At 36.8% G+C, this 7,500-nt stretch overlaps 1 protein-coding gene across 3 annotated transcripts in view; it reads left to right on the top strand.

Annotated features, from left to right (window-relative positions):
- LOC137624553 (uncharacterized) overlaps positions 1–7,500 on the top strand; it is an 82,871-nt gene that overhangs the window by 39,468 nt on the left and 35,903 nt on the right. The gene's annotated exons all lie outside the window — the stretch shown is intronic.

Here is a 7,500-nt window from a genome sequence, read left to right as displayed (position 1 = left end):
AATTGCTCAAATAATAAAAATGATAATAGCTCTCATTTAGACAAGATCTTTCAATGTTATAAAAAAAAAAAAAAAAAAAAAAACTCTTTCTGGAACAGCAAACAATATCAGATGTAGTCAAATAATGAGAGGAAGACGTCCTTCCTTATGCCTCTAATTTGGTAATTTGTAATAGATTTCGGCTGCGACAATTCTCCTCGCCGAATGCTGGTTTATATAATACAAATGACAGTTAGCATCAAATACTGTCTTGAAACCATTTTGTGCATATACCTATAGTATTTTTTATTCGAAGTCTACGCAGATTAGGTCAGGATTTTCCCGTCATGTAATGTACAGTTGTATACAGAAATTCCTGGCATACCTCGCTCTGAGGAAATGCACCCTGTCACATCTTTACTGTGCGGCGAGTAACTTAACAAATACTGTAGAGAGAGAGAGAGAGAGAGAGAGAGAGAGAGAGAGAGAGAGAGAGAGAGAGAGAGAGAGAGAGAGAGAGAAGGCAAAGTGGCGTTACACGGAACTAGCCGTGTATTTACGGTGTGACAGTGCACTTCCTCAGAACAAGGTGTGCCAGGAATTCCAGCATCCAACTGTACTTTCTTTTGTCCCCTTCCCCAAATTAACGTTCTACAACTTTCTATCTCTGGTCTTATCTATATATCAGATTATATTTTTTCTCTTCCGTTTAGAGTTTTAGTAAACGTTATCTTTCCAAATCTGGTTTCTACAGTAAACAGTTTAGAGGGGGATTCGATCAGCCGTCCATAAGAATAACATGGTTTTTCGCTATGCCACTTGCCACTATACTAATAAAATCTTATCGGAACTCTGTTCAAAAAGTCTATCTCAGACGTTTCATAGCAGCTACATAATGTGCACTTCATCTATCCTGTATCCTTAACATTCAGTAATGTTTCTCTGTAATCTCGACAAAGATTTATTTTAATGTTACTGCTCTTATATAATTTTTTCTTTAATTGTTCACTACTTCTCTGGCAGTTTATTTCTTCGTTTCCATTCCTCACTGGGCTATTTTTCCATGGTGAAACCCTAGGGATTATATCATCCTGCTTTTCCAAACAAGGGTTGTATCTTAGTGAGTAATAATAATAATAATAATAATAATAATAATAATAATAATAATAATAATAATTCCTGCAATCGATACCTGTCAGAGGTCGATCCATTGACTACCAGTGAAGCCAAGGTCGACGGTGAAATCTACAGCCTTGAATATTAGGAAAACTAATCCAAAACGAAATAAAACATTACATCCATGGTTGCTTACACATGAAAACTCTCCGAAGAGACGCATGTTATGCACGGGATATTGAGCAAACACGCAATGCGATGTCCCTAGCAATCAAAACTCCAAAGTTTTTGAGTTAGAATGAAAATTGCATTTGGGTTGTGGTCTAGATGGTATTCTATTAGTATGATATAATTTAATTTTCCCGAGATAATTCGTAAAGCAAATTTACATGTAAAATGACAAGGCTATTCGCTGCTGTTCATATCCGTAAGGTCATTAAAAAAAAAAAAAACAGTATTGACATTAAATATCCCGGAAGTATATATGAACAAGGTTGTGGTGGCTGATGCGGTAACGTCCCTTACTGGTGATCGCCAGACTGGGGTTCGAGTCCCGCTCAAACTCGTTAGTAACTTTGATCGCTGCAACCTCACCATCATTGTGAGTCAAGGTTAGGGAGTTTGGAGGCGCCTTTAGGCCTATCTGTTGTGTCATCAGCAGCTACTGCCTGGCCCTCCCTGGTCCTAGCTTTGGTGGAGAGGGGGCTTGGGTGCTTATCAAATGTATATATGGTAAGTCTCTAGGGCATAATCCTGTTTGATAGGGCGATGTCACTATCCCTTGCCTCTGTCATTCATGAGTGGCCTTTAAACCTTTATACAGAATAGAAACTTTAGCAGAGAGAGAGAGAGAGAGAGAGAGAGAGAGAGAGAGAGAGAGAGAGAGAGAGAGAGAGAGATGGGGGGGGGAGGCAATAGGATATTTCTATGCGTGATCATGTCCCAGTTGAGTTAAAACCCCACTTGATGAGTGAGTGGAAGTTCAAAGGTCAAGTGGTAGTTCCTGCGTTCCCCTGGAAACTCTCTTCTGGCATTGAGTAAGAGCGATTTCTTTGGTCAGAGATTGTGGTAAATAGTCAAAATGAAAATAGAATTAGTTTCCAGGGATTTTAAACGTTATTTATTACTAGTGTACGTGATCCGTCAAAATGACGGTTGAATATTTAGATATGCACCCACACACGCACACAAAGATTTATCCCTTCCTACCTCTACCCCATTTGCTACAACCACTATCACACGTAGATATACGTCTGGCCATGCCACTGAGCGTGACCGAAAAGATATATATATATATATATATATATATATATATATATATATATATATATATATATATATATATATATATATATATATATATATATATATAGCAGACACATGTTCTTTATTATATATGGGAGATGTAAAGTCTTATTTTCATAACATATCCCGTAACTGTGAAAGAAATAGTAAAGGATACACTAAATATGACTAAATGCGGCGAACGTGACTTGATGAAATATTTTCTGTCTCCCAGGATAAGTACTTAAATCGACAGTATTTGAAGGCAACCTTTAAAGGTTTTTTTCTTTCTTTCTTTTTTATTTACCCAAGAACAAATGAATGGCGCTAGTCGCTAGCCTGAGGCTCCACCGAGATACATCAAAGTATCCTGGAGAATAACGGATAAGTGACCGAGTGATTAGTCCTCTCGGTTATTACTAAAACAAACACTTTCAAAGCCTCCACTCTCAAGGAACCTCTACAATATCTGGAGCGATATCGCCATTTGTTTTGTTTACACTTGCTCATGAGAGACTTCCAATCCCTGCTCATCACATTGATCCATGAGGCTATATATGAATCCAGGCCAACTCAATGCTTTTTCTTATTAATTTTGGGTATCGTTCGCCTCAACTTACTACAAGGCTGCGCTAATATTGATTTTTTTCATCTGGGTTTAAAGATTACTTGTGAGCATCTTAGGAAATGAACAATGCCAATGCGCTTGATGCAAAATGACCTTGAGACCGACAATATAATTCTCGTTCAAGAACCCTTTCAGTCTTAGCTAAAACCAGACATTGGCTACTGGAGACTCATAAAGCAGACATAAACCCTTCCAAACCCCTTAATTCGTAGCTCACAAAAACGGCATGGTCGTAGAATTTGATGAAAACTATTGGGTTGTGATCAGGGCACGAATTTCGTACCCACTGAATAAAAGACCAGGTAGTTTCTTCTTGGGTGCGCAAGTTACACAAACCCTTTCGACTTTCAACCTAAAAGATTTTAATGATTTTGCATGTACTGAGAAAATCAAGATTTATTTCTGTTATCTTCACACTTTTTGGTCTACCTTGGTGGTAACTTAATTTGAATTTATCTTTGGCCAGTCTTTTCTATCTCTATGTACTGGATTTCTTTATTCTCTGAGCCAATCTGTATGCTTAAGCCATAAAATATGAATAATGTATTACCTCCTCACTCACATTTTACATATTCTGAGGCAATCAATCAACTGGACTCTGTACCACATACCACTTGGTTTTCATTCAGTTTACTTTCTTGATCTATACCATTTCATTTACAGTATCTCTTTTATTGGTGTACCTTGTTTGAGGAAAATATTTGATCTTTCTTTCCTGTACATATCCTTTTTTTTTTTTTTTTTTTTTTTTTTACCTACTGATCAGAGTTATTTGAATGTTTTGGTCAAGAGATCTTACTATATAAAGGCCCAAGAGATATACATTATTACTAATGACAATGTTGAGAATACACCTAGCAGTGAAAAAACTTGTTCTCAAGAACTGAAGAATAAAGTAGTAAAAATAACACTAAAGATGCACAGTTCTATAGATTGAAAACTGACATCATAAGGAATTATTATTGTCCCCATTGATAAACAACATAAAACAAAGATGACCTGATTCAATAAAAAAAATATTTGGAACTTTTTATAACCTTACATATGAATTGGCAGAATGCTAACTAAGAGAAATGCTCAGAACTGAAGGGAGAACTGCGATAGACACTACAGACCTTCTAAAATGGAATTTGGATAGTGAAAGCACAGTTCAAAGAAGAGTTGGGAGATATAAAAAACCAGCCCTTAGGCAGTGTTCACAAAGCTGGGTTTTGGGTAGGTGCAGAAAGGAACGTGTAGCTCGAATATGAAATACACCAATCTCAATAAGATCATTCATGCAGAGAACTGAAAAAAAAAATGGACATATTGGAATCCAAGCTCTTTAAATTCAAATACCAGCTTGTTCTCCCTTGCAATGGGCGATTCCAAGTGTGAATGCGTTCACACAGGCGTCAATTTTTATGGGTGCAGGAATGAGCTGACTGTAGCTTGTATTTGAAATGCACAAATTCCAATGAGACGTTTTAAATAGAAATTTGAGAGCTCTACTCAAACGTCTCATTAAAATCACTGTACTTCAAATTCACTCTTCCGACCACTCCTGCCTTTACCGACTGAATCTCAGTCTGTGTGAACAGCTTTACCAAGGACAAACTTGCATGCAAAAAGCATCAAATGTGATGACATGCAACAGGACATGAAATCTGAATATGCTCATAACATAGACATCCCTGATATAAAAAATTTAGTTTATCTAAATTTGTTTACACAATATATTACCTTGGCCCTACTAATCAACGATATATTACTTGAACAGATTATATATGTTATATTTTTGAACTTGGATAATTTTCAAGATTCTGAAATATTGATAAAATTGAAGGTATTTGTTTACAAGAACATGCTCTCCATTTAGTCCAAAATTATGTAGTCCTGCAGCTCTCCTCTTTTTGTACAGTAATTGAAAGGTTCTGCAAATGCTGGGAAAGCAAAAATAAGCAAGATATGTTGCAAGGAGGGGGGAGGGGGGAGGGGTTGGTGGAGGAGGCACTAAGCGACCAGGAACCGACATCGTCAACATAATCAACCAAAGAGAAGTTCTTGACGTCAGTGTACATTTGGCATATATTCAAAATAGATACTAAATTAAAACTTGAGTAATTACTCAAAAGTGTCACTATTTGTGAAATGTATATTTTATATTTAGTAAATATTTCATATAAATCACATTAAAAGTGTATTTTTAAGGAAACTATTTTGAGTATGACTAGTTTTCCCAGACCACACTTTGCTACACTCATGCCATCTATTGACCACTGCCTAAGGATGCTGCCAATCTCCGCCAATGAAAACAGTCATACGCTGCAAAAACAGTCTTTCTTGTCAAAAGTTTCTTTAAAGAATTAAGATTTATTGTCAAGTATTAACAAATAAAAACTACAATTCACAAATAGTGACAATTTTGAGAAATTATTCAAGTTTTAATTTAGTATATATTTTGATTATATATCAAATGTCCGCTGACGCCACAAACTTCTCTTTGATTGACTATGTTGACGATATCGGTTCCAGGTCGCTTAGTACCTTCTTCCACCAACCCCTGCCTCTCCCCTCTCCCATAACATTTCTTGCTAATTTTTTTGCTTTCCCGGCATTTAAAGAACCTCCTAATTACTGTACAAAAAGAGGAGAGCTGCAAGAATGCACAATTTTGGAATAAATGGAGAGTGTCCTCTTGTAAACAAATACCCATATTGAACCAGTTTATCGAGTTACTTCTAGTTTAGTGTTAGCTCAGTCTCGATTTTCATATTTATAACATTAAGTCTTTCAACAATTTAAATTGCTACAGAATGCTGGATCTTATCTGTTTCTCTGCTAGGTAGTAGGTTGGCCAGGGTAACAGCCATCCGTTGAGATACTACCACTAGAGAGTTATGGGGACTTTGAACTGGCCAGGCAGTAATACATTGGATCCTTCTCTCTGGTTACGGTTCATTTTCCCTTTGCCTACACACAAACAGCGAATAGTCTGGCCTATTCTTTACTTATCACCCTCTGTCATACACCTGGCAACACTGAGATTACCAAACAATTCTTCTTCACCCAAGGGGTTACTGCACTGCAATTGTTCAGTGGCCACTTTCCTCTTGTTAAGGATAGAAGAGACTCTTTAGCGATGTCAGCAGCTCTTCTAGGAGAAGGACACTCCAAAATCAAACCATTTTTCTCTAGTTTTGGGTAGTGCCATAGCCTATGTACAGTTAGAATCAAAAGAACGCCTACACTCGGTGGTCCTGGCACCCGGCCTAAAAGGATTACTAAATATTCTAAACACCATGCACACTGAGTCAATTGAACAATGGTGTCAGATACTTGTATCAAGATTATGAACATGGAGTTTAATAAGCGTCAGGTTTTTCACCATCAGTTTAGGATGAAAGTCAGATCCTGAAGTACAAACATGTGAAAAATTTTCAAAGTACTGCCAATCTGAAGTGATTGAAATAACTTCCTTAGAAATAACAGATCTTAAAAAAAAAAAAAAAAAAAAATACCCAACTTTCTTAGAATTCAATTCTTTTAACGATATTAGAAGGGAGACTGCCTGTTTCTCAATTTTTTTTTAATATTGGTTTCATCCTATGGCCAACATGAAAAAACTTCACGTTGCTTCTGGTCTCCCTCTGGACATATACTGTATATCAGAGAAATCAGTAGGATAATATCACCCAATATCAAACCAAAGAAAGGTAAATTTAGGAGAAACAGATATTTTTCAAATCACTATTGATAGAAAGGCGATTAGAAATAACCAGGGTAATCTATCTAGGTGCCATGTCCTCGACGTGGGCTGTCAATTGCCTCCACCTGGTTCTGTCTCTAGCCCTCTATACAAATTGTCCAGCTGCTACATTCTCATTTAACTCTACCAGTAAGCTGTCCAAAAACCAAGTTAATAAAAATAGAAAATAAACACATGTACCGTAAAAAAGAAACGATACAATACGAACTGAAAATGCTATGCTAAATAGGGAGAAAAACATTGCTTACAACCTTGAAATTAAGTTCTTTGAAGCGCACCCATCTATTGCCCTATTGGTACCATGTACTAGCTAGCTTTGGTGCATTTGTTTACGAACTCTGGCCCAAAATTAGTTCTTAGTCAAATATAATTCTGTTTTATCTATTGAAATCCTTGGTGTCTTGTTCCTTAAAAATAGCGTAACTTTTTTTTTTTTTTTTTTGCCTGTCGTTTCACAAATCGCACTATAAAGACGTAGAGCAACAGATTATCGGTAACTAAATAATATCAGCTTAGTTAGAAATAAAGTTTATAATTTTAATACTGAAATGGATAACGCGGAGTCAAGCTGCCAACTGATCGTAAAGAGTTCATCTGTAACATAACTGGTATGGAATGAACATCTTGGCCCCTCAATCTTCTTTGACTCTCACTATTCTCTCCCTCTCTCACCCCTTCTCACTCTCACCCCTTCTCGCTCTTCTCACTCTCACCCCTTCTCGCTCTCACCACCCTCAGACCCTTC

Source organism: Palaemon carinicauda, chromosome 31 (genome assembly GCF_036898095.1).
Source record: "Palaemon carinicauda isolate YSFRI2023 chromosome 31, ASM3689809v2, whole genome shotgun sequence".
NCBI classification, from domain to species: domain Eukaryota; kingdom Metazoa; phylum Arthropoda; class Malacostraca; order Decapoda; family Palaemonidae; genus Palaemon; species Palaemon carinicauda.
Note: the sequence above shows the minus strand (reverse complement) of the source record. Positions and strands in the feature narration are given on the sequence as shown.